Genomic DNA, 25,670 nt, shown 5'->3' with positions numbered 1-25,670 from the left:
CGGCTTTGGGCATCGCAGCATTGTTCCTGTGATTTTCTAGGTGCCTAAAAGTTAGGCACTCAACATTGCAATGCCTGAGATCCTTTGGGGATCTGGGCTTTATTTTTATGCATTTATTGACACAGGTGGATATATAAACACAGGAGAGAGCATACTTGCCCCTTGATGCAGATACATAACACCCACACACAAATATATATGGATATGTCAAGTAGATTTTTTGTGGGCAGTACAACAGAAGTGGGTTGTTCCAGTTTATGCCCGGTGACTTGCCTTGCACAAAGCACCTCTAGGATCAGCAGAGTGCAAAGGTGAGCTTTAGGCCATCTTTGCTTTTGCTTCTGCTCCTGTCCTGTGCTGTGCCCAGTTTGACTGGACTCCAGGATCTGGCCCACCGTTTATAGAACAATCCCACTTGCCTCATGCTAATTCTGAGGACATCTTTCTCCTTCCACAGTTTGCCTGGCTGTGAGGGTCTCAGTTCTAAATTTAATTATGAAGCCAACTGAAATACCAGGATCAGTTCAGGGGAATGATTTCCAGCTGTATTAGTCCTCCCACACCACTGCTCAGTCTGTGCACTTTCCAAATCTGACTGCACAAGCTGAAGTGCTGCTTGAAATATTGAATCAAAAGTGGAAAAAATGTGCTTAAAAGTTTAATGAGCACCAGAAATAAGTCACTAGTATAGATAACAATAAAAATCAATTCTGCTCCCATTGAACTAAATATCAAGAACTGCCATTTCCTTTTTAACTGAAATAAACTAGTTAAATAAAATACAGTGACAGATAATTCAGTCTTGTAAATAGTTAAAGTCCTGGGTCTTATTTACATGAATTCTTATCACAAAATAAATAAAATACTGTGGAAAACAAGAGGGGCAAATACTTCCCCTTTATTTAATGGAATAAAGGCACTTGATTTTCGTATAATAACTGCATGCCTAATTTAAAACACTGATACCCAATTAAGAAGTAAGAACTGTTCATGGTATCACATATTGGAAATGGCCAAATTTCTGAAAATCAGTGGTAAAAAAGAATCTTGATGTAACTGTGCAAAGGGTATTTGATTTTACCCTTTCTGAAGGGTTTTAAAAATCTAATCAGAGGATAATCTGTATGTCAGAATAAAAGGTCTTTGGGGAAGAAAGGTAGCCATTATGGTAAAGAGCATTCAGGCTGCACAAGTCTCCTGAACTACTCTGAACAACTTTGGTAAGCTGACTAATATTCCTACAGTTCCTATCAATCAACTATTCTGTTGCTCAAAATGATAACCACCATTACCATCAGGATAGCTGAATTGATAGCCCAGCTGGGGATACTGAATTAAATTCTTTCAAACCCAAGTTATGCTGCAAAGTAGTGTTTTAAAATGAAATTAGCTTTCAGATACATTTTGGCCATTTAAGCAGGTCTCAGGCGTGTCTTCCAGAATCAAAGCTAATTTGCACCTAACCTGAAGCTCTTTTCAGCTTTCATAACTCATGCTATATTCTGGGAACAAAAGTGGTTGAATGCCCTGTGATGGATACAGAGGAACTGGTCAAACTCTCAAGTGAACTTTTAATGTCCACTGAGACAAGCTTGTTAGGAAAAAATCCCATTGGAATGGATTGTTCATTGTTAGTATTCTTAATTATAACATGTGTTACTGTGTAATCACTGGATGTGCGCTTCACTGTCTTCTCTTTTATAATCATTTATCACCTTCATATTCCAGTACCAAGCTAATTTAGTATTTACGGGCTGTTGGATGATTTATAGAGGTATCTTGAAAAAGCTCTTCCCACACAAAAAATTGGGCAGCCTCTAATGCTTCTTCCTTTAAACTGGTTTCAGAATAGCAGCCATGTTAGTCTGTATTTGCAAAAAGAAAAGGAGTACTTGTGGCACCTTAGAGACTAACCAATTTATTTTAGCATAAGCTTTTGTGAGCTACAGCTCACTTCATTGGATGCATTCAGTGGAAAATACAGTGAGGAGATTTATATACACACAGAACATGAAAAAATGGGTGTTAGCATATACACTGTAAGGAGAGTGATCACTTAAGATGAGCTATTTGCCTACAGACAGTCCCCCAACCTGAAGCAAATACTCACCAGCAACCACACAACACAACCACTAACCCAGAAACCTATCCTTGCAACAAAGCCCTTTGCTAACTGTGCCCACATATCTATTCAGGGGACACCATCATAGGGCCTAATCACATCACCCACACTATCAGAGGCTCGTTCACCTACACATCTACCAATGTGATATATGCCATCATATGCCAGCAATGCCCCTCTGCCATGTACATTGGTCAAACTGGACAGTCTCTATGTAAAAGAATAAATGGACACAAATCAGATGTCAAGAATTATAACATTCAAAAACCAATCGGAGAACACTTCAATCTCTCTGGTCACTCGATTACAGACCTAAAAGTCGCAATATTAGAACAAAAAGACTTCAAAAACAGACTCCAACGAGAGACTGCTGAATTGGAATTAATTTGCAAACTGGATACAATTAACTTAGGCTTGAATAGAGACTGGGAGTGGATGGGTCATTACACAAAGTAAAACTATTTCCCCATGTGTATTATCCCCCATCCCCCACTGTTCCTCAGATGTTCTTGTTAACTGCTGGAAATGGCCCACCTTGATTATCACTACAAAAGGTTTTCTCCCCCCCCCCCACTCTCCTACTGGTAATAGCTCATCTTAAGTGATCGCTCTCCTTATAGTGTGTATAACACCCATTTTTTCATGTTCTGTGTGTATATACATCTCCTCACTGTATTTTCCACTGAATGCATCTGATGAAGTGAGCTGTAGCTCACGAAAGCTTATGCTCAAATTAGTCTCTAAGGTGCCACAAGTACTCCTTTTCTTTTTTCCTTTAAACTGTACTCCTAAACTCAAACTCATTGTCAGGTGCTGTTTCTTAGCTGAAATTAACTAGACAAAATATTTCTGAATAATTCTCTTTTAAATTGTGGAGACTTTTATTTAATAACAAAACATAAAACCAATCTGCCCAGTTCTGTAGCCACTGAAACCCTGTAAATCTACTCTACTTTTCCAACTAAAATCAGATCCAAAGAGTCTTATATTTAATTTAAGTGACTGCACAGAATCATTAAAAAATTATCAAGGTTTCCATTGTTGTATGCAGTGTTATTTAGCCCACATTAGTCCCAGGATATTAGCGAGACAAGGTGGATCTTCTGTTCATCCAATAAAAGATATTACCTCACCCAAGTTTTCCATGTATTAGTAGTAATTATTAATATTATGCAAGTGCCCAAAGGCACTAATCAGGGTCAGGGAACCATAGTGCTGAGTGCTCTACGGACAGAGAAGGGAGTTAATCCTTGATTCAGAGGGTCATTTACAATTAAGCTTGTATTTTCAGGGATTTAAAACCCATCTGACAAATAGCAAATATAACCCTAATCCAAGAACACATTTTAATGACCATATTTTTTTTCAAACTAATATTATCACTTACCAGTTTAACAAGAGAGAGGAATTCAGAAATAATGCAGGGAGGAATTGAAAATTAGAAGACTGGGCCTGACCAACCTGATTACCTTCAAGGATGAGATAACTGGCTGTATGGATATGGGGAAAGCGGTGGATGTGATATATCTTGACTTTAGCAAAGCTTTTGATACGGTCTCCCACAGTATTCTTGCCAGCAAGTTAAAGAAGTATGGATTGGATGAATGGACTATAAGGTGGATAAAAAGCTGGCTAGATTGTTGGGTTAAATGGGTAGTGATTAATGGCTCGATGTCTAGTTGGCAGCCTGTATCAAGCGGAGTGCCCCAGGGTCGGTCCTGGGGCCGGTTTTGTTCAACATCTTTATTAATGATCTGGATGATGGAAGGAATTGCACCCTCAGCAAGTTCGCCGCTAAAGGCTGGGGACCGACTGGCTAAGCAGCAGTTCTGCAGAAAAGGACCTGGAGATTACAGTGGATGAGAATCTGGATATGAGTCAGCAATGTGCCCTTGTTGCAAAGAAGGCCAACGGCATATTGGGCTGTACTAGCAGCAGCATTCCCAGCAGATCGAGGGAGGTGATTATTCCCCTCTATTCAGCACTGGTGAGGCTGCACCTGGAGTATTGTGTCCAGTTTTGGTCCCCCCCACTACAGAAAGGATGTGGACAAATTGGAGAGAGTCCAGTGGAAGACAATGAAAATGATTAGGGAATTGGGGCACATGACTTATGAGGAGAGACTGAAGGAACTGGGGTTATTTAGTCTGCAGAAGAGAAGAGTGGGGGGGATTTGATAGCAGCCTTCATCTACCTGAAGTGGGGTTCCAAAGAGGATGGAGCTAGGCTGTTCTCAGTGGTGGCAGATGACAGAAAAAGAAGCAATGGTCTCAAGTTGCAGTGGGCGGGGAGGGTGGTGAAGCACTGGAATGGGTTACCTAGGGAGGTGGTGGAATCTCCATCCTTAGAGGTTCTTAAGGCTCGGCTTGACAAAGCCCTGGCTGGGATGATTTAGTTGATGTTGGTCCTGCTTTGAGCAGGGGGTTGGACTAGATGACCTTCTGAGGTCTCTTCCAACCCTAATATTCTATGTTTCTATGATTCTATGATTATTTAGCTTAAACTGGAGACAAATAAGTGGAGACATAATGGATAATCTGAAGAAAGCACATCTGAAGTAACATTTTACCATCTCATAATATAAGAATAAAATAAAATTTGTTGTCTTTTAAAAAGAATATGTTTCAGACAACATGTAATTAACCTATGAAGTCCACTTTCAGACACATTATGAGGCCCAGAGCTTAGAATGAGACTTGTCTACGGATAATGAGGATACCCGCAGTTATAGTAGATGGCATACATGAAATAAAATATTTGTATACTTATAGATTCATATTTATGGATTTGGAAATTCACACTTGTGGATGTTATAAATAGTTACAGCACAATACAAATTATTAATATTTTTTCTCTAAAGAATGTCATCACCTAAACTAGGCAGAACACCAGAAGTCAAACCAACTTCTTCAGTTAGACCAGGAGAGTCTACTTAATCACAGTCCTGTTGTAAGGTCTTACATTATTTCACATAACTCATGGAAAGATGTTATATAAACGTGGCAATCAGTAGTATTATTGCCATGTTATATGATGCATCAGTAATAAACTTGTGACATGACTATATTTCATTCTAGGAGGCAAAGGTTCTGCTCACTAAAGCAGGGCTACATGAAACCAGTCATGCATTCTATAATTTGTTGTAATCCAAGCCACTGTTCTATAATACCAACTAGATAATCTGAAGTGTTGATAAATGCCATGAAAAAACATATTAATTCAAAATACTCCTATTAATATAAAAGACAAAACACTATAAACATAAACAATTCCAAGAGTAAGCCTACTGTACGCTGTCTGGAATGTCCTATTAGTAAAACAAAAACAACCACAAAATTTGTACATAGTGTCTTGAGTTCATATATTCCTCCAGATGCCAAAGAGTAACATGGCAGACTGAATAATATCATGACACCCCCTACTTATTGTACCTTTAATAGTGCATAGATTTTACTGGAATCTCAGAAATTTTATTTTCTTAAAAATCTGCTCATTCATCCGTTTCCTTTAACAAAATACAAGACTAAATATATTTATTACACATCCGTGAGTTAAGCCAAAGTGCTTTACAACAACAGACTTCTGTTTGTAAAGGGTGTGGAAGCAGGGCTCTTTCAAAGCTGGAAAAAACACTTGCAATCAAAGGCTACATGAAAGTAATCTTATTTTTATTACCCATAAGGAATGTTTTCCCAGGGGTACTGATGCTTGCCAGGAAATAAATAAAAAACGGAGGGAGGAGGGAGAGAGAAGGAGAGAGGGAGATTACTTGAGATAAACCATTCTGCCAAGTTTTCTTTAGCTACACACACCCTTGAGGAGTTGGGCTTCTTCTGTGCTCAGCTGCCATTGATTGAACTTGCAACCACAAGAATTGTCTACAATTTACATCATTATTGTTCAGGCTGCCTCTGAGTCTCAACTTTTGCTGCTCTTATTTCTATATTCTGCCCCATCCAAAGCACAGCAATAATTCTGATCCTGCCTAGTTATTGGCCCTCTTGTAAGTAACCCAGCCAGCATGCACAAGCCAGGAACCACCCAGTGGACATGTAGAGTGTTGCTTTTTAGAGCTAATTCTGTGTTAAAGAGCCAGCAGCCCTTAACCGGCACATACTGCTGCTGTTAATTCTGAATAACAGAAGAATAAGTATACAAGGAACCAAATCAAATGTAATGATGTGTTCCAAAAAAATGACGGAAAATAATAGTAAAACAAATTAAACAAAAGGGGAAATTACGACATCATCTGGGCTCCCATCAACCCCCAGTTTCAATGTAAACCCTGAATTCACATTGCTTAGATTTAGATGGAAAAAAATAGGTTTTGGATTTTTAAAGCTTTCTGAGAGTGTCGGCTATTAAAGATGGTGGCAGAAAGTGTGCATTTCCAATCTGGAGGGAAGCCCATATGCCCATTCTAACACTGGAGAATGCTCTACAGCAGTGGTGGGCAATCTCTGGCCAGCGGGCTACATGCACCCCATCAGGGTAATCTGATTGAGGGCTGCGAGACATTTTGCTGACATTGACTGTCCGCAGGCACAGCCCCCAACAGCTCCCAGTGGCCATGGTTCGTCATTCCCGGCCAATGGGAGCCGCGGGAAGTGTCAGTAAAATGTCTCACGGCCTGCAATCAGATTACCCTCTTGGGCCGCATGTGGCCCGTGGGCACAGTTGCCCACCACCGCTCTACAGCTTCGAAACTAAGTGATTCCAGCACAAAGTAAGACTTGTATATATTTTGTTAAGTAAGGCAAAGACCAAGGATGAAATAAAATGCCTATCACACCAGATGGATCAACTACACACCATATGAATATTTGCTGATATGAACAGAGGGAAAAAATCTCAGAACGCCCTAGAATTAACTTTTTTAATGGTAGGAAGATGGGCCTGAGGACAAGCTTAAATCCTCTGGATATAGCCTATATTTTTGAACGATCAGAAGTCCTACAAGTATCCGATATAGTAGAGCAGATTCAGCCAATCAGCTCACTGCTACAGGTCCTTACCTTGCAGGGCAATCAGTTTAGGGACAACAGGAAAAAAACACATTTATTTTTGCAAAAAAAAATAAGGTTTCAACATTTAGTTTTGTTCCTGGTCAAAATAACCGCCAAAAAAAAAAAAGAAAAGAAGAAGAAGAAGAAGAAGAAGGGAAAGAGAGAGAGTTGACATGAAAAACAACTTTATTCACATATTAAAAACTGTTAAAAGCATATAAAAATTCCATATATACACAAAAAGACATGAATAAAATAAAGCAAAACAAGTCTTAAATAAACATTAAACCTGGATCACTAAAGCATTACCATCACCAAGTTCACTCAAAATATTGTTAACACACCAAGTCAAATGAAAAGTGTTCAGGTTACAAGTCAATTTATAAAAGGTGTAATCAATCTGCAGTCAGGCCACAACCAGCGTGTGGAACAGCCCAAGCACATCACCCCGCTCTACCCCGGCCATTCTGTTCTGGTGAGATTTCAAAATGGCTAGTTTTGCCTGACTCAGCAAAAAGTTAGCTGGGCAGGAAACCAGCCCAACAAGAGCACTGTATCTCACTCCAAAACCAAACAGGGGCTTGGAGAAAAACAGTTTGAAATTGTTGAAAAGCTGCTGCCAAAAAACAAAAAGAGGAATAAAACAAGGGCGATGCAGGAAAAAATGAAACATTGTGTCTGACACCTAACAAAAGGGGCACTGTACAGACGCCTCATAGGTAATATGGTGCACAAAATGATTGTTTGCTATCCACTGCAAGTCACTGTAACCCTTAGGAAGAGCAGGGTTGTACGACGTTCTCCAGGGACACAGAGTCACCCAGGGACAGAGGCATCCTCCAGGCTGCATCAAGGAGATCAGAGAGCTGCTTCTTGGTCATGGATCCAAAATGAACCAGATCCTTCCAGGACAACAATCTACCAGGTTGCACAAGGATCTCATCCACAGAAGGGGGGGACAGCTAGTGAGGAGAACACAGGACTCCCCCATGGAAGAACAAACCATTCAAAGCATTCTGCAAATACCGAGCAGCCCTCTGTGCAAGCACCACCTGGAATTCAGAGAGGATCTTATCCAAAAAACATACAGAACAGATTCTGGTCTGAACACCAAGAGCTGTCACTGACTTCCAGCTTGATTAACTAGGAACAATCAGGTAAGACCGCTTGGTCAACTCAGCCAAGGTAAAGGCAGAAAACAGGCTCCTGGAGAGAGAGCTTCAGCTGGAACAAAGTGCATCAAAAAACAACGGCTCTTCCAAAACTGGAACATGCCTCTCCAGTTGCGCAATTCAGAGAAGTCACCGGGAGTTAAAAAGGCCATTATAGAATGGAGGCAAATCTAGACTCTGTAATCAACCAGGTGCCAACAAAAATAAGTGAGCATCAAAGCACCTCCCCACAGCATGAGAGAGGAGAGAGAAGGCAAGAAACTTCCAGGCTAGTGGGGAGTACAGCAACCGCTGAGTAGACTGGAGGAGAAAGGCCACCACCAGCTGCCTCAACCAATGATTCTCTAATTCCTTTCTTCTAAAGGCAGGAGCAGCAAAGCAGGGCACAAACAGTAGTCATTATTCAAAAAATGGTTAATATGATACTGCATCTGGCCCAAAAGGCCTGGGGGAGGGTCCAGACTGACTAGCCGGTGACACAACTTCAAAGCCACAAGTTTGTTGGCAATCAAAATCTATCCCCAAAAACAGAGTTCAAGAAAGAGCCAATGCCATTTCTGCAGGAGGCTTTACACCTTCTCCTCAGCGCTTTCCCAACTCCTTAACATATATTTTTGTTCAGATCTAAAAAAAGACCCCCAACACCTAGAACACAATCTGCAGTTCAATTGAAATCCCCTCCCATTACAAAAATAGTACCATGGGTGTAGCACGGGCAACTGTCTGTAGACAGGAGACACAATCTTGCCCCAAAGTAGGGGCAAACATACTAAAAAGATTAAAACTAACAGCGTCAATACATGTTTCCACCAAGAGGAGCCGACCCAGCACAATCTCCTTCACAGAGAGGATCTGTGTCCCTGCACCCTGCAAAAAGAGAACAGCTCCCCCAGCAGTGATATTGGAGCCATGGCTCGAGGGAGCTTCCCCTTCCCATTCCTTCAACCAGTTCCCCTGGTTATCAGGGTCTGAGGGGGTCTTTTGCAAAAAGATAACATCAGCCTGTTTTTTCTCTGAGAAATTCAGAGTTGTGCCCTTCTATGACCATCCTGGCATCCCTTTAGAATATTTAGAGACACAAAATTGAGCATAGAGACTAGGAGGAGAGAGCCAAGCAGCGGAGAGGAACAATAGAAACTGGAAATACTTTGAAGAAGATGAGCCATGGGGAGGCCTGTGTATCTTGAACTATCCCTGCATGCTTCCTCACCTTGCTCAACAACTGTTTGAAATGGAAATGTTTCCTACAATCAACCGAGGTCTCTCAAGACGAGGGCAGCTGGGTGATCAAAGTGCTGTAAATCAGGGAAATAGGCTTTAACCGCAACTGCCTACTTCCTTTAGGTGCTATTCAAAAAGTCACTAATCTCCTTCACACGGCACCAACCATTCCTATATAGCTGACTGGCTGGGATATCAGGAACCAGTGAGGAGTCAGGGAGATCATCATCATCCTCTTCATCCCCTTCAGACTCCACCAGCTGAGAAGAACATTGAACTGCCTCTGTAACATTCTCTTCATTCATGAAGGAATGAAATTCAGTGGGAGCAGCTGTTATATCTATTTTCCCAAGAGGGATAGGCAGTGCAGCCCTAGGCTGGGACCCAGCTTCATCACTGCAGCATGCAGAATTGGGGGCTTAAAGACTCAGGATGCTGGGAAAAACAGTTCTGCTCTACAGATATGGAGCTCCCACCCAACACAATGCTATGCTCCTCCTTAGGATGCCCAGCTCCCTCCTCAGCCATTTCCAGCAGCTCAGAGGTATCCAAAGTCTTAGCCCGTTTAGAAACAGTCCCACATAAATCAGTCTGTTCTTCAACCCCATCTCTAGAACTTGTCTTTGCTTCCTCTGCAGGGAAGTGCTCCTCAATCTCCAGGACTCATGTCTCTCCTGGCACAAATTATGGGGTCATAACAGTATTCTTCTGAGGGGACTGCTCCCTGGAAAATGGCAGACCACATATGGAGGGGAAATAGAATCTGGCAGAGTAGATGTAGGCTCTTTCTGCTGCTGGTGCCTTGATGTCCCAGCTGCCTCCCCACTATCATGGGGTCCCACACTCTTACCAGGGACTCCTGAGCCAGCAGTGCATGGGCAGGAGCCCCTCAAGTGACCAGGGTCACCACACAAGAAACATTTAATATTTTCAGAGGTAGCAAACACTGTATAACCTGCCCCATCTATGTGGTGCTTTAACACCGGGTTCAAGGGCTGTTCAGGATTATGTAAAACCACATAAACCTGGCACTTGAATGATATAACTACCTTCTCCATTTATGGGAGAGATCAGACACTAGCGTCTCATGATGAAGGTGGGTGGCGGGGGGCATTGTAAAAAAACACTTTAATGGCAGTAGTAAACAAGGAAAAATTTGAACAAAAGACTCCTTGACCCAGAGTCCATCCTGTACCAAAAAATTCACAAACTGCTCCTGGGCTAGGAAAATCACTTTAGATTTGGATATTTGGAAGGCAGATTTTATATTAGCACATCCAATAAGCTTACCTACACTCAGCAACACACCCTCCACCAGCAATCACACACTGAACCCTATGCTTGTGGGTCAAACCACTAAACCTATCTGAACTGTACCCTATGGAGAAAATCCCTCATATCCCGCCCCGCCCGTAAGGAAAAGGGAAGAGAGAACCAACAACAGCCCTAACACAAAGAAACAGCAAGTAGCAAACGAAAAACAAACACAGAATATGAGAAACGGAGAGAAAGAGAGAATGCACACATCCACAAACTCAGTATTGTCAATAACCCTTTGATTAGGCCTTTCGCCTGCCATTGGGAAACCCAGGTTCAATATCTTGCTTCATATTAGGCAGAGCCTGGACTTCTTGAAAATCTGTAGACACGGCAAAGAATATTTTTACTTTGATTAATATTTCTCACAGCTCCAGCTGGAAACCTCACCTAAGGTTACTTTATCTGGAAAATTTTAAGTACTTGTTCATTTTTGATGCAAGAATAGCCTTTCTTTCTGTATTTTGGTACATCTCCACTTACAGCAAAAATGAGAAATAATTGATTTGGGTTCAGTTTGAGTTTTGGTAGAATTTCAGGTCAGTTTTTATTTCATCTAGCCTAGTTTTCCAATGGATAGTTTAAAAAATATACCAATAAATGATAACATGACTGTGACACTAAGCACTCCTTTATTTACACCTTACACAGTATTGTAATAATCTTTGCACAAAATATATCTTGTGAGGTATCATTTGAAAATGAATAACTCACTGATCACTAATGTTCTTGCATAATATATGTCCGTGGTGGCTATTAAGAGTTATGGATATATGCTCAAATTATGACTAACGTGAGTTTAACCAGGCATGTCAGGGGAAGTTGGTAACAAGGTCTGCTTTAGAGAAAGGAATGTGTATTTGATTCTCTAACCAGACACAGGATTGTGTATTTGATTCTCTGACCAGCCTGATCTTCAGGCAGACAACAAAAATCTATTTTTACATACCAAGTAGACAAAGCTATTAAGCTAACAAGTGGGGAAAGAAAGACAATGGAGCTTCCTTCACCACCAGATTTCATGTTGTCTTCCTGACAGCTTGAATAAACTTTACTTTGAGGGGTTACCCTCATAAGAATCCATTTCAAAGGTTTGCTGGTCTATAAAGACAAGGGGTCTGAACCTCAGGTGATTAGCAACTGAATCAACTGATTATATACAATACTTCTGTATTATAAAAGTGTATAGAAAAGGGTCTTTTCTAAAAGCTAATGGCACACTGATGATTAATATCATTGTGCAATGTCTGTATTAACACTATATGCAGAAATATGGATGCCTAATGATATTATGCTTCCAGTCTGCAACTAAACAAAGGGAGAAACAGGTTCCCTCCCAGACAGGAGAGAAGGCAGCTATATATCTGTCTCCTATGTAAATTAAGCATGGTGGAATCAAAACAATGGAAGCCCCAGTGATGTCCAGAGGGATGGGAAACCCACAGGAAGGGAAGAACAGCATGAGGCATCCCGCCTGTTGAAACAAAGTCAATGAACTTTGGAAGATAGAAGCAAAGACAGAAGCCATATTTGGCATCCCTCACTGGACAGATAATAGGGAACAGAACTCTTTCAATCTGAGAAAGATGAGTCCTTCAGCTAAGGAGCAACTGAAGTCTCTGGAAACTGAATGTAGGTGAGAAATCTGCTTAGGCAAAGATTTTCCCCCGAGAAGACAAGGGAAACTAGTCTCTTGTACTTCTATGTAAGGGCCTGACTAAGGGAAAGTCAGCTATGGCTGGGAACATGGAAGATTGTTAAGAGAAATCGTATTGAATAAAGGTTGTATCTTGCTAGACTAAGTTTTAGACTTGCTGATTGTGAGATTGTAGATGCATTTTTTCTCTTTTTTTTGTTTTTTTTGTTTGGTTTGTTTGTTGTTGTTGCTTGTAACTCCGTCTAACTTTGTTCCTTTTACTTGGCATCACTTAACCTATGTCCTATTGTTAAGGTGAAGATTCTGTCATGGGTATTTTTAGTAAAAGTCAGGGAAAGTCTGTGACTTCCATGACAGAATTGTAGCTTTACCGATTGTTAATAACTTTGTTTTATGTGTACTATAAACCAACTTGGTGCTGTGTTTAAATAAAAGGGTGTAGTCATCCCAGTTTAGTTAATACGATGTGTTGTGCTTTTGTATCTTTAGAGGAACAAACAAACCACATTATTTCTCTGAACTGTCCAAGATAGGGATGGACATTACAGAGCATATAGTTTCTGGAAAATTCAGGATTAGGAGTGTGTTGGGGTCACCGTGCTGTCTGTAACTCAGGTTGGTGGAAGCCAGAGGGAGAATGTGAGGTTGTAGATAGGCTGCTGAGGTCAAAGCTGCTGAACCAGGATTTTCTAGCACAAAGACCTGCATGTTTGTGGGCTGATTGTGAGTATCCCAGTCTGGGAGCTACAGGAGCAAAGCATTGTAGGGACCCAGGGTTGCAGAGAAAGTGGTGACAACCCCTCACTGGGCTGAATTGCATCCCCAAACTCTGTAACAATGACATTATTTGTAAACGTGCTTTAAACATCTTCCTAATCACAATTTTCTTCATTTGGTGGTCACCAAAATGTGCTTTAAAAAAAAGATAGATGACTTATGTGTTTCTTAATACAGTCTTCTTTTTCTCTCTCTCTTTAAACAATAGGCAGATTTTTATATGATATTTTTGAAAAAAAAACTGTTTCAGTTATCCCAAACCTTCACATTTTTGAATTACAGTCATTTGATCTAGCTGGGGAATATTAGAAGATGAAAAGAAATGTTAATCCTGCCTTCCTTCAAAACTTGAGTTACACATTCATTCACACTCTCACATATACAGATGTATACATACGTGCAGACAAAGCAACACAAGAAATAAGTCTCCACTCAGTTAATATGGAGCAAGATAAAACAAGAGTTTTGCTTCTGTCAATAATTTTATTTATTCAGAACCTGGCAACTGATGCTGGAAGGAAAGTTTCTTCATTCATGTTTGTCTGGATCATGTTTTTGCTTCTGTCAGTCAGGGTATGAATTACACTGATTAGGATAATGGCTAGACTCAGAGTGATGATACTGATCCCTAAGTACAAGATTTCCATCATTAGAAAAGTTTAGGAACTTGTCCTCCATAGCACGTGAGTGCACTGCTTGGAAAAGGCATGAAGCATTCTGTGTCAATTTCCTTTGCAAATTTAGTAGAAGGATGTTTTAGTTTTTAAGAAGTCTAAAAAGGTGTTGAGAGTATCTGTGCTTTCTTGAAAAGCAGCCAACACACCATCTATGCATCTCAGCCACAATCTCCCTCTTGGCTTGGATTCCAGCAAAGCATTCTGTCTAAATGCTGATAGGAAGGTATTAGCACAAACTGGACTGAATTCTGTTTATAAGAATTTAGTGATAGAAGACAAGGAAAGCCATAAATAAAGCATCAGCATGCACTTGGGTGATCAGAATTAAGGCTGGAAGAACCTAGAGAAGCTCAAGTTCTGTTATTAATCAAAAGGGCCAGACTGTCACCTCTGTTACCCAGATGGATAGCGGGGTAAAAGTGAGTAAGACTCCTCTTTGCTTCCCAGCTCAGATTGTGACTCCAACCATGGGAAGTGGAAAGCCAATCAGCTAGCTTGATGCTCCTCCCAGGGGAAGGGAAAGAGGCTTGGAGGTACAGGGAGTGGGTGGAGCCTCCCCTCCTACAACTCACTGGTGAGAACAGCTGACTGGGCATATGTAGGGGAGAGTGGCCAGGCCACAGGGAATGGAAGGGAAAATGTGCTCCCTGGAAAGGTAAGATGTAATTTACTCTTTCCCCAAAGCACAGAGGGAGAAAAGGAGGAATTTTGACCCTTGGCCCAGTGTAGTTATGTACCCCCTCTCTCCTTTCTTAGGGCTAGAGCTGGTCAAAAAATCGGATGATTTTTTGTGACAATTTTAATGAAAAGAATGGCTGTTTTTTGTCAAAAAATGTGTGTGTGTGTGTGCTTGTGTGTGCGTGCATACGCAGGGGGAGGCATTCAACCAGGCTACTCAGGACACATTGTAAAACTACCATCGAGTTGTAGAGTGAAGAGAAACAACTCCAAACTTGAATCTGTATAGTTTGAATACAGTCAGGAACAGGTTCTTTAACATCTGAGTATAAGGCTTTGTCTGAGGCTCAGCAAAGCACACTCAGTTAGAACAACTCGGGTAAGTACTACTGAGTCTTGGCTCTGGGTCTGCAAGTGGAATTGTGTCACAGACGTCTGTCTCTCTCCATAAGGCTGGTCTTTAGACTGCAGAGATGTTGAAATCTGTATCTATCCACCACTACTCTGGCTGAAGGGGCTTCTTATTCTTGTCCACAAGAATTCTTGTCCACCTTATTGTTGCCATGAGGGTGATCTAGGTTGTCTCTGAGATGCTACAGCAGGGTCAGGGCTTCTTCCTATTAAGAGGGGGGGTATCCTTGTGACCCCATATGCTCTTCCCCACTCTCATTTAACAACAAAAAATATATAGACACATATGGGGCAACAAATAATTCTGACTATAAAAGGAGGCACTCACCCTGGAGTATCCTGGTGAAAAAACACAGTTGTTGGGGAAGGATTCCTGGTCTGGGTTCAAAGTCCCTGCAGAGTTCAAACCACAGAAGCCTTCTTCAGAATGTCATGTCATTGTTCTATAGCTTGGAGCACCTGCTGCTACCTGGTGAGGTCCTCCCACTGGACCAGAGTAGGGTTAGGCATTCACAGCTCTTTTCTTTTGAAGCCTCTTCCTGCTAGGAGAACTCTTCCTCAGTTTCCGTTCCTGGTGAGCTCCCTCACCAGCTCCCCTGAGAAGCCCTGTCCTTAAGAGCTACCGCTCTGTGCTCTCCTCCCCTATTTGAACCTTCATAACTCTTTGTACAGCCCAGGTGCTCCTTCCAGAATTAACTGCAGCCAAACTACTGAGGCAATTTACTATCCATGGGTGGATCTGGGTTGGCACATTCTCATTAGTGGAGCCTGTCACAGGTAGTCTGGGTTCCTGACCCCCTCAGGAGCCAGCCCCCATGACACTGCCCTTCACATTTTTACAAAGGGATGAGCAGGGAGACAACAATGCTTGAGGAGATAAATTAGCATTCCCAGTGAGCAGCTATTGTCAACCTAGTTGCTAAATATTCAAACATGTTCAGAGATTGCTGTTTATTTTAGGATTGTCCCTCATGACCATATAGGAAGCTAACTTCACGGTCAGTTTGGGGAATGCAGGCTGAGATCCATTACAAATCTGTTTCCCAACTCAGAGATACAACAGCAAAAGCCTTCTAATGCATTTGCAGTTGCTAACATATTCCATGTTTGTGGTGATCATAACAGTAAAGAGTCAGATAAATAAAGAGGAAGAAGGATTGTGTGGGTGTCACTGAGGAGATTTTTTTTTTAAAAAAAGAGTCTTAAAAAGGCAAATGTCTTACTTTAAATATGAATGATGTGGGATAAAACAGATAAATGATAAGTATGCATATTTTATTGCCAGTGAGATATCTGTATTAGTGGCAGCTTTAGCCTTCAGATTAAAATGGAAAATGACTCAGATATATACAGTAGCTCTCTCTTGATACAAGTCAGTGTAGCTTCCAGGCTTCTCTACTAGGTCTTTAATGTCCCCAATGCTAGTAAAGGATTGTTGGAGCAGAGTTCTGCTCTGCCACATCCAATCCCTACCCTTAATTTTCTCCTCCCTCCGCTGTTGTGTCCCATATGTTGGGCTGGCTTCAGAGAGGGCACATGATTTGGATCTGGCACATTTGCACTAGCAGGGAGTTTCCCCTCTGACAAAGGTATCATAATGAATTAGAGAATCTAACCCACCACCCTTCAGGCGACTAACTACCCTCACTACATTCAAGTTAAGACTGGAAGAAAAATCTATGTTTCGATGCCTATAAGAAACTTATTAATGGAGGTGCCAATCCTGCAAGCACTTACACACATCTTAACTCTACACACAGGAGTAATAAAGTCAGGCATTATTTGTTTGCAGAATCCAGACCTTAACTGTTAACTTGCTGCTTCCCTTTCTTTTACTCCCTCTGTTTACTTTTCTCTCGTCATCCTGTGAGCTCTTTTGAGCAGGGATAATGCCTTTTCCTTTGTTTGGAAAGCTTCTGGAGTCCAGAAGAAATAAATACAGGATAACAATACAAACAATGTACACTCCCACTCTGCTGTAACCTAAAAGAATGGTCTGAGAAAACACCATTTAACACCTTTTTAAATGCTTGTGTGATAGGTTCCTTTTAAATTAGGTTTCAGAGTAGCAGCCGTGTTAGTCTGCATCCGCAAAAAGAACAGGAGTACTTGTAGCACCTTAGAGACTAACAGAAGATATATATATATATATATATACACAGAAGTTTTTATGGAAACTTCTAACTTCCATATATATATATCTTCTTACTACATGTTCCATTCTATGCATCCGATGAAGTGGGCTGTAGCCCACGAAAACTTACGCTCTAATAAATTTGTCAGTCTCTAAGGTGCCACAAGTACTCCTGTTCTTTTTTTAAATTAGATAGATATATAGATAGATAGATCCTGGATTTTTTATGTTGCCCGTATAGACTAGCAACTTTTTCTGCACTTCAGAGATCGATGAATTTTAGTGGTGGATGAAGTGATCTCCATGCATACAATCTATAAAGTACTAGGTGACCCTCTGAAATGGAAAGTGCTATATAAATACCAGTCCAATACTAGCAGTAGTAATAACAATGGACCACCTTTATTTACATTCAGTAGCACCTTCCTCCATGACTAGTTTCACTGAAGTCAATGAGAGTACTCATGGATAAAAACACTAATTAGCATTAGCTAGGCCTGAAGGAGGAACAGAAAGAAAAGGAGAAAATATATACCTACTTACAATCAACAATGTTTCATTATTCCCTGCTGCTTAGATATTGTAGTGAGAGGTGCTTTATAAGAACATGATCCTGCCAGTGGTGCAAGGAGAACTCACCACTATGAATCTCCAGTTGCACCCTAGGTGCAACTAGCCTGTTGGCTTTTGCTACAATGTGCCGGTGGGGCTCTCCTCCCACAACACCCTGCTCCACCTTGCCCTGAGCTGGGCTGTGGTGGGCAGAAAAGTGCTTGGGCCATGACCTGACTGAACACCTCAGCACTATGGCCTATGTCTTAAGGTTGGCCCAGCCCATGATGCCCCCAATAAGAAAGCTGGAGAGGTACATCAGACAGAACTCCCCTCCTCTGTGGCACATGGATCACCTTTTCATGGAGGCCTGTTCCATGATCCATGGGTGGGCTTTGGATCCCACGCTGCTCTGCAGGGTGCTCACCAAGTCTCCACAATAATGGTGATTGTGAAAGTTGTTCATCAGGCATATTTTCATAAGGCAGGAATAAAGGCAGTGTCTTCACACTACCACTGGGGCATTTTGCCATTCAGAGCAGGAGGACAATGAAAACATAGAATCACAGGGTTAGAAGGGTCATCCAGTATAATCCCCTGCCAAGATGAAGGATTTATTGTGTCTAAACCATCCAAGACAGATCTATCCAGCTTCCTTTTGAAAACCTCCGGAGAAGAAGCTCCCACAACCTCCGAGGCAGTCTGTTCCATCGTCCCAGTGTTCTTAAAGTTAGGAAGTTTTTCCTGAGATTTAATCTAAATCTTCTATGCTGTAGTTTGAACCCATTGCCTCTTGTCCTGCCTTCCGTTGCAAAAGACAATAACTTTTCTCTATCATTTCTGTGGCAGCCTTTCAAGTATCTGAAGATTGCTATTATACCTCCCCTTAATCTCTTCTTTTCCAAACTAAACATACTCAGTTCTTTTCAGCCTTTGCTTGTATGGCTTGCATTCCATCCCTTCAATCATCTTTGTCACTCGCCTCTGTGTCCTTTCCAGTTCCTCTACATCCTTTCTATGCATTGGTGACCAAAATTGGACATAGTACTCCAGCTGAGGCCTAACCACTGTCAAGTAGAGTGATACTATCACCTCCCATGACTAGCATGCTATGCCTCTGTTAATGCAACCTAAAATGGCATTTGCTTTTTTTTTTTTTTTTTTGCAACAGCATCACATTGCTGACTCATGTTGAGGCTGTAATTCACCACAACTCCCAGATCCTTCTCAGCAGTGCTGCTGCCAAGCCAATTTCCCCCCATTCTGTATTTGTGCATCAGAATACTTCATCCTAATTCTATGTACCATGAAGAGCTGTTAGTATAATGGAATAGTTCCTCCAGAAGAAAGTTCCATGTGAGCCAGCTGTTCTGGTCTCCTGAATTCTGAAGGTGCATGCGCTCATTCCAAAGCAGCAGACTTCACAAAATGTTCTAGAGCACTGAGAGGCACTTTCATAAGTGCCCTTAAGTAATGTGCATGTAAACCAACCCCTCCCTTTCCCCCCTCTCCGCCCTATTTTCTCCCTGGGTTACTCGGGAGCAGGAAACACTCACCTCGTGCCTGGGCACCTGATGTTGACATTAAAGGAGATCCTGGGTATCCAAGTGGTGATGTTGGATAGGTGGGAATCCACCCCTCTACTGCAGTCCCTTTACTCCTAAAGGAATTTAAAATTGGCAGTGCCTCCACCTGGCTGGCCCCTGTACACACTCAATGGCATTGCCTTTGGAACCTCCAGGAATAAACCAATAATAGTAATAATAATTAATTAATAATCTGTGGCATGGGTCTAACTCAGAAATACCAATTATAAATAATATACACCCAATATACTTAAATTAGAGTTAACACACCTTTACTTAACAACTTAAAGAAACAGGGTATAACCAACTAGAATTAAATGTCACTACTAATTTGAATCCACAGGGGGCAGTTATATAAAATCAATTAACAAATAGAGTATACAGTAATAAATGAAACTTATCTAACTGGCATTTACACTGCCACCGTTTACCCCACCCTGGAGCGTACACTCCTCTGGATTTCAGGGTACTAGACACTTGCTTGCATGGGCACTCTTGAAGATCTGCAACCAGAGACAGCACTCTGTTGGTTCTGTGTATCAGTCCAGCCATGGCAACAAGCTGCACAACCCCTCAGACGATTGGAGCTGGCCCCACCAAATGTCTGCAGCTCTGGGTCCTGGTTCGACAGGAAGATCACTCTGCATCTCCTCAGACTCAGTCTTTCTGCTGTGCCTTGCAAGTACTTTCCCAAAGAAGAATGGGGGTTACTCATAATTCCTTCACTGCAGGCCCAACTCAGTCAGCTCTAGGCACAGCAATATTCTCTCCCTTGCTCCAATGAAGCCACCAACCACCTCTGAAGCTCCCTGCTCAATCAAAGCCCCAGCAGGCTCTCAGCAGCAGCTTCTGGCTTCCTAGCAGCAGCTCTTGGTATGGATGGAGCTCCACACAAGCAATCTCACTCCTCTCCCAAAATGGAGCCCACTGCCCTCTCTCCCTGCACTCCCTGGATGAGGAAGTCTCTCACTCTTTCCCCAAGGCATCATGGGAGTAGTGGTCTCTAAGGCTGGATAGCAGCCGAGAGGATCTTCCCAACTGGAACATTCTCAATTACGTTTAGAGTCCTCACTAGTAAAGGGTGTCTACATGCACAGTGTGGCACAAGAGTTTTGCCAGTGCTTTCAATCAGAGCAAAATGGATGCTTTGAGAAGGTTGCATCCAGATGGCGTTAACTTCCTGAGCTTCTTCAAATTAGGCATGCCAAACTGAGAACTCCACAGAACTCATAATATACACTTAAATTGCTTCTAATAACTCCACTAAATTCTCCCCTCCTCATCTGCAAAACTTGGGAAATGGTCAAAAAAGATGAAACATTTTTGTGAAAAATTCAAAAATTTTCATGAAAAACATTATTAAATTTAGAAATTTGAAGATGTTTGACCAGCACTTACCAAAATAGCCATAGGCATAAATCCTCACCAACAGACACATACTGGAACACAAGTGTCTGAGCCAAGACGTTTTAGAGTTTCAGGGCCTGAAGTCAATTGAAGTCTTGTCACTGAATTCAGTGGATCTTGTATTAGGCTAATGATAAGCCAACAAAGAAACAAACAGGAAAATGTTCAAGAAATGCAATCAGGCCATGCTGTGACTGATATCTTTTAAATACCGTGTTCAGTCTGTCTCAAGCTTACCAGAAAAAAGTTACCCTGTTGAAAGATAAAAGATTTGAAATTTCAAGATGGCTCAGATTAGTTCTGGTGAAGTCGGTAGGGTGAGGTGTAAAATAAGGGGAACATTGCCTTAATATTAATTATGCAGAGGCTATCATACAACCCACTACTCTTAGACAAATTGCCTGAATTAACTCATTGGAATTATTAACGAAAAACATCTTTGGTATTTTCTTTCATATCATTTTAGTTTATCTTTTGTTTAAGTTCTTTGGGTTTATTTTTATGGTAGAATAACACCTGTTAAAATAATCTCCCATTAACATTTTAAGTGGTGACATGTTCAGAGATAGGAAAGTTGTGTCAAAAATTCATATTGCCATTGACATAAAAGTCTATCGAAATTGTATTCCTGTCTCAATACAGCTTTAATGGATATTTCACACTCTGCATCAGTTACAATTGAATTCCATGTTAAGGGGCATTAACTCTGCCATTTCCTCATTTGCTACAAATGTCTTGCAGCCAGACTGCAGATATATGCCAGAATGTGACAGGTTATTGGGAAAGGGTGAATCCTCACAACTTTAATAGCTACTAGTTATTAGTTTTCAGCTGAATAAAAGAGATTGCCCAGTATTCCTCTTACTTTCATGGGGTAATTAGATACAGATGTTTTTGCTCATTTCCTATTTATTACCATCCAAAGTGATTTGATGTATTTACTCTTGTCAGCCCAGCAGCATTTTTCAGTCATTATCTATGTGCTAGTCAACAATTTATTTAATCATTCTCATTGAGAGACACACAGTAAAAGCCTTCTTGCTTGTCCTTCCTGTTCATCAGGATACAAATTATTTTCAAAAGAGGGAGTAGTTCTCAAAAGAGTAGTAGGGACCTCAAAAGAAAATCTCTTGTGTTTTAGTTATGTCTCAGCCACTCTCTTGATATGTGACTGTGGGCAAGCCAGATAAGCTTTTTTGTTTCCGTATAACAACCTGTAAAAAGTGGGTTTTTTTTTACTAAACTGGGTTCCAACTCTGCTCTCAGAAACTCACACTACTTCCAAAAAATCTTTCTGGAAAACTGTCCATCTCTGTGGCTGTGTTTACCATTGGTACATCTCCACTCGCAGTAGTACTAGGGTAGACAGCACATCATGTCTTCTAACCATCATGTCTTCTAACATTGCATGGAGTATGACTAGCACCCTACCAAATTCAGGCCCTGAAAAATGCCTCATGGACCATGAAATCTGGTCTCCACCATGAAGTCTGGTCTTTTGCATACTTTTACCCTATACTATAAAAATACTCTATAGAATAGGGTAAAAGTTCACAGTGTTTCTCATACTGGGGGTTCTAACCCAAAAGGGGGTCGCAAGGCTATTGTAAGGGCAGGTCACAGTATAGAGCTGGGTGGCTGGAGAGCAGCCACTGCTGGCCAGGTGCCTAGCTCTGAAAGCAGCGCTGATGCCCTGCCTATGTTAGCACTCCTACTGTAACACCCATGGAGCTACAGTGGTGGGAATAGAGCTAACTGAAAGATTTTGCAGCAGAGTTTTGAAATTCCTTTTCATTCCACCTTGTACAAAAACCAAAACCTTTGAAAAGTTCTTGTGAAATGGAGTTGTGTCAAAACATCAGTTTTCAGATCAAAAACACAGAATTTTGAGTTTATTTTCTCTCTATCTCCAGAAGTGACGAGAGCCCTGGACCAAACTAAGCCACCTCCTGAAGAAAATTTAATCAAAACCAATATGTCTCTGCAAAAGTTTGACTTCAGTGAAACGGCATATTTCTGAAATTTCATTTGTCAAAAATGTTCTGACCACCTGTTGATGGGAGGCTTTCTGGAGTAGATTGGCCTACTATCTCCATTTTGTCAGACTCAGATTGTGTGGCCAATCAACTTTACTAGTGTCTGGCCAAGATTGGAGCTTGAATGAGAGCTATTGGGAACTAGCTAAAGCTCCGTCCAGGTACAGTGGTGGTGATATTGATGGGATGATGGAAGCAACCATATGAGAAATCAAATATAATTACCTACCTAGCACCTTAGATACATAGTATCTATTAAAGCAGCGCATAAATTCATAGATTATAGGGCCAGAAGGGACCACTGTAATCATCTAGTCTGACCTCCTGTATAACACAGTCCGTAAAACAAACTATAAAACAAACTTTCAGACTAGTTTAGGGGAAGGATTGATGGGGTTATTTTGTTTAGTTTCAGGTGACTCTTTCAGCAAATAGTTATAGAAATAACAGAACGATGTCTCTATTCTCGCTGCCATAAGCAGGGATTTTTCATTTTATAATTTTTCTATTTTATTAATTTCTATAATTTGAAAAATGTGCCTCTCACTATATTTTGTGAATTTAATACAACAATATAAAATGTAATACTGGAGAAAAGAAAACACTAGGTAAAATACTTCATAACTAGCAACCAGAATAGAAAAATAAATCTACTTATCCTTCTGGCAAAAGCCTAAGTGACACAGAGAAGCTAGTGAGAAATTGTGTAATTGTCAGGGTTGGATTTCCATTTAGGCACAGTAGGCATGTGCCTAGGGGCCCCAGGATTCTAGGAGTGCCTAAAAGTTAAAAGTGTGTTAAAATTTTCATTTTTTATGGAAAACACGAAGGTGAGCTGTAAGTGTGGGGGGGTTGGGGAGGTGGGCACTGAAGATGTAAGTGTGTGTGGGGGCGGGGGCGGTGGGCACTGAAGATGCTGTGCCTAGGGGCACGTAAGGTGTAAATCTGGCCCTGGTAATTGTTATGGATTATAGTTCAATGTCCAGTATGAACTAGATTGACACCATTCAAAACATTGCATTTGTGACCTAATTCAGACACTGAACCCACTTCTCACTTCAGAATAGAAAAGTTAGTGTGTTAACCCCTTGCTTCACCTAGACCTAATAATAATTAGTTTTCAATTATTCAAAGTTTATTCTCTTCTTTTACTTATGTTTTGCTCATTACATAAACAAGGGCTGCTTAGTGGCGGCACAGCTTGCTACTGAAATTTTAAGGGGCAAGGTACAGGAGGGTGTGTTTGTCACATCTGTATCAGGAAATGCTAATATTTTGCATAATGTGACTGTGGTGGATCACTGAAGAATTAAAATGAAATGTCATTTTAATATATACTATATTGTTCTATAAAAATAGGCTGTACTGACATGTCTATCTATTACTAAACTTAGATCAGAAAAGCCTTTTGACAATTTTGACAATGGGAGCTGCTGGAAGCAGGGCGGGCCAAGGGAGCTTCCAGCAGCTCCCATTGGCCTGGAGCAGCGAACCACAGCCACTGGGAGCCACGATCGGCTGAACCTGCGGATGCGGCAGGTAAACAAACTGGCCCGACCCACCAGGGGCTTTCCCTGTACAAGCGGCGGAACAAGTTTGGGAACCACTGAGCCTTACAGACTTCTGTTTGGGACGTAGCTTGAACAGCAGGTGGGCCCTGCAAAGAATTTGGATTGGACATTATATCAGATGCTCACCCAACCTTTATCCCATGATGCCTTTTCAAAAGAAAAAATGACAGAGTTGTTCAGGGTTAATTTTTGTCTCTGAAACTACAGATGTCATACTGGATCATGAATCTTCCTACCCAGTTCTTCAACCTAATCTGTCTCTCATGCAGACATAATGTTTTTTTTTATTTAGATACCAATTGTATGAATTAAAGCATTTCCCTGTCATTATAATTGATCCAACTCCTCTGCTTCTCCCTCAGTAACATAATGATCCATCGGTATTCTTCAGAAGGAAATATCTAGAGGAAGAAGAAAACTTGACATCCATTTTGTTGCTGTTTCTGATGAGGAAAAAATCTTTGCAATGATGTGACTTCTAAACCGTCCTCTCACAGAGGCAAAATACAAACTCATCCTGATCTTCTTCCATAGAGAAATCTGTGGCTGGGGGACCTGCTTCAAGAACTCATTACCCTGTTTCCCAATACCTTTGTCCTGGGCTTAATTATCTTCAACACCCTGGTTGACTATATTATGTTGGTGGTGTGCAAAGAAAGGGTCTCTAAGGTAGCTGCGGCCTAGCCCACTGAGAGGTTCAAAGTTTAAGACATAGTTTTACCTGTGTTCTACAGGACCTACTATCTGGGCTCTAAACACTGAAATTGTCAAATGGTAAATCTGAAGATGAATGCAATGATAAAGTAACAACTGAATGACCATGAATATGTGTTTGACATTGTGGTTTTTTTCCCCATTAACCTTGCCTAAGTGAAGAGAATAAATGATCCTCTGAGGCCTTTGGCCAAGTCAATCGATGTTAGCATTAAAAAAAAGGTATGGTAAAAAGGAAGGTAATTTGCGTTGGATCAGGAATAAATAAAAAATGGAGCTCTCTGAGTAAATGAATTATAGCCCATGACAAGATCTAAAAAAGGAGGTGCACCGAATTTTAAAAGCAAGCAACACAGCATGGACATTTGGCATAAGAAAGTAAGTTCAATTTAGATAATAAGAGCCACTAGATAATAAAAATAGGGAGAATCATTTTTGTATGTAGCAAATATAATAGGTGTATGTAGGCTTAGATGGGTTTACAGAGAAATGTATGTGTGGCAGGTATGGAAGCCCCTCCCAACAAGACTCTTCCTAGAATGGTCACTATAAGCAGGACTATTTTTCTGAGGTTATGAATCACAGCTGGCTGGGGTCCCAACCCCAAACAAAAAGAATGGGACAAGGGGGAG

General features: G+C 41.1%; 1 long non-coding RNA gene across 1 annotated transcript in view; it reads left to right on the top strand.

Moving 5' to 3' along the window:
- LOC125631277 (uncharacterized) overlaps positions 1 to 25,178 on the top strand; it is a 78,407-nt gene extending 53,229 nt beyond the window's left edge. The window contains exon 6 of the long non-coding RNA XR_012667284.1: positions 24,687 to 25,178. This is a non-coding gene — a long non-coding RNA (uncharacterized LOC125631277). The remainder of the gene's footprint in view (positions 1 to 24,686) is intronic.
- The last annotated feature ends 492 nt before the right edge of the window (positions 25,179 to 25,670 follow it).

The sequence above is a fragment of the Caretta caretta genome, chromosome 2 (genome assembly GCF_965140235.1).
Source record: "Caretta caretta isolate rCarCar2 chromosome 2, rCarCar1.hap1, whole genome shotgun sequence".
Classification (NCBI taxonomy): domain Eukaryota; kingdom Metazoa; phylum Chordata; order Testudines; family Cheloniidae; genus Caretta; species Caretta caretta.
Note: the sequence above shows the minus strand (reverse complement) of the source record. Positions and strands in the feature narration are given on the sequence as shown.